The following is a 3020-nucleotide window of genomic DNA, read 5'->3' as shown; positions in this document are numbered from 1 at the left end:
GGCATGTTCCTAGAAGAGGGATGCAAGGTTGTATGGAAAGTCAATTTCTAATTCTTTTAAAAATAGCCACATTGTTTTCCATAGAGGTTGGACTAATTTGCACTCCCACCAACAGTGTAGAAGTGTTCCCTTTTCTCTGCACCCCCTGCCAGCATCTGCTGTTTTTTGATTTATTAATGATGGCTATCCTTACTGGAGTTAGGTGGCATCTTAGTGTGGTTTTGATTTACATTTCTTTGATGATTTGTGAGGCTGAGCATTTTTTCATGTTTTTTTGGCTTCTTGTATGTCTTCTTTTGAGAAGTATCTATTCATGTCTTTTGCCCACTTTTTAATAGGTTGTTTGGTTTTTTTCCCTTTCAGCTCGTTTGAGTTCCTTGTAGATCCTGGATATTAGGCCCTTCTCAGATACATAGTTAGCAAATATCTTTTTCCATTCTTTGGGTTATCTCCCCACTCCCTTGATACATCTTCTCAGACCACAATGAAATAAAAATAAATATCACTACCAGCAAGATCCCCCCAAACACACAAAGATATGGGCACTAAATAGCATACTACTGAATGACTCCTGGTTCAAGATGAAAAGTGAGACAGAAATTAAAGATTCCTGGAAACAAATGAAAACAAAGATACATCCTACCAGAATCTCTTGGATATCATGAAAACAGTAATAAGGGAAATGTATAACACTACACATACACATTAAGAAAACAGAAAGAACACAAGTAAACAACCTAACGTTACAGCTAAGGGAGTTGGAAAGGCAAGACCACCAAAACCCTAACTTCAGCAGATGAATCTGGATTACCTGAATACAGTCTCAACTACAGAACATAGAAGACAAAAGTATCATAGAAAAAAATCATCCAAACAAAAAGCTGGTTCTTTGAAAGCATAAATAAAATTGATGGATCCCTAACCAGATTGACTAAGAAAAAGAGAGAAAAGGCTCCAAATAAACATGATTATAAATGCAAAAGATGAAGTTACACTGACCCTGAAGAAATTCAAAAGATTATCAGAGATTACTATGCACTCCTACATGAAACAAACTCGAAAACCTAAATGCAGTTCTTTGTTTTTAGCAACTATTCTATGCATTGCAGCATGGCTAGCGGCATCTCTAACCTCTACCTATTGGATGCTAGTAGTAGATGCTACCCCCAGTTGTGAGAAACCAAAATATCTCCAAAAATGATCAAATGTACCAAGGTAGTCAAAATTGCCTCTGATATAAAGCTATTCAAGTTATCTAGTTCTTTTCAAATGGGTATATACAGTTTGTGTCTTTCAAGGATGTTAAAAAAAAACATTTCAACTAAGTTGTTGAATTTATTGGCACATAAATTCATAATATTTTCTTTTTATGATTTTAATAGCTCTGTGATCTATAACTATGCCATTCCTCTCACACATAGGACTGGTAATTTGTATCTTCTGTCTTATGTTCTTGATCCTTAGCTAAAGCACTAGTTCCCAACTGGTGATAATTTTGCCCAGATACCACAATCTGGATACTTCAGTGCCCATTATTTCTAAGTTGGTTGTTATTTCTAGGCTAGATTTAGGGAATATATTTCTAAAGATAAAATAAATAATAAATTCTGTGGGAGATAACCCACAGAATGGGAAAAGATTTTATTGTTCAAATATTTTTAGAAATAGATTAAAAAAAAAACTTAATCTTACATCTAAATCTCTTTTTCTGTCATATTAACAAATTCTGGTTCTTAGTGACATCAAAATAGTTACTTATGCTTTATTCCATAGTATATATACAATAATCTCTAAACACCAATACCACTACTACAAACAACAATATGGTTGCAGAAAACAGGTTCAGATTTTTTTTTTTAACAATTGTTTTGTTCTAAGAGCATCACCACAGTGTTGACCACTAAAATAGCTGTGTTTTGGTGTCATTTCAAAGTGTTCTTTTCTTCATGGTAATGTCTTCAGCTCAATACACTAATTTAGTAGGTGCATTTATTTCATCTTACTTTTAATTTTCATTTATTTTTTGAATTTTGTTTTACAGTTATAGTAAATGCTATCATGGTTTCAAAATCAAATCAATAGATTTTCAGAGAAGTATAGTTTCTATTTTTATACTTGACATCCTCCTTCTCCCATAGGTAACATTTTCACCAGTGACTGGATATTCTTGGATAAATTGTAGCACGTGCTTTTTTTCTACTTCACATTTTTCACTTTCTACTATATTTACTAGACCCTAGAATTAATTTATAGTAATATATGGATGATATACACCTCACTCTCTCTGAAAGCTTCATACTACTTCATTATTCAGCTTTATCATAATTTTTCCATCAGTTCTCAATTGATGCACATTTGGGTTATTGCCAATCTTCTGTTATTAAATTTGTGCCTAAATGAATAGGCTTGTGCATACATCACTTTACATTTTTGCCAGTGTTATCTTTAGAATACATTCCAAAAGTAACAGCCCAGGGTCTGAGAGTAAATTATATACAATTTCACTAGATGTTATCAAATTCTTCTCTATAGGTATCACAGTATTTTTTCATTCCTTTGGCAATATATGACCTTGCCTGCTATCTCACAACATTCATCCAAAATAAAAATATATGATCAATCTTTAGGCTATTCACTACTTTTATAGTGGTAAAAAATTAATTTGCCTTTTTCTTACTTTGATGTTGAGTAATAGTTTTAATCAGAGTTTGATTTAAAAAAAAAGCAGAACCCCTGGGAAATATATATAATAAGCAACAATAGTACGAAATTGACCATATGCAATTGTGAGAGCTGGTTAAACCATTTATGCATGGCTGTTGCTTCTGTGGGGTGCTGGAGTCTGCAGCCAGGAAAGCAGGCAGTTTAGAAGAATAAAGAACATTAAATGTAGGAAGCAAAGACAGGAATCTGTGAGAATGAGCCAGAACCCACGAAATTGGACTGGAACCTGCTCTAGTCTCTTCTAAGGTTCTGACTTTGATGGTGGTGGTAGGGGAGGTGGCAGTGGGTGGTGAGTA

This window comes from Carlito syrichta, unplaced genomic scaffold (assembly GCF_000164805.1).
Source record: "Carlito syrichta isolate Samal-C Ts95f unplaced genomic scaffold, Tarsius_syrichta-2.0.1 Scaffold303612, whole genome shotgun sequence".
NCBI classification, from domain to species: domain Eukaryota; kingdom Metazoa; phylum Chordata; class Mammalia; order Primates; family Tarsiidae; genus Carlito; species Carlito syrichta.
The sequence above is the reverse complement of the archived record's forward strand: the minus strand, read 5'-3'. Positions refer to the sequence as shown.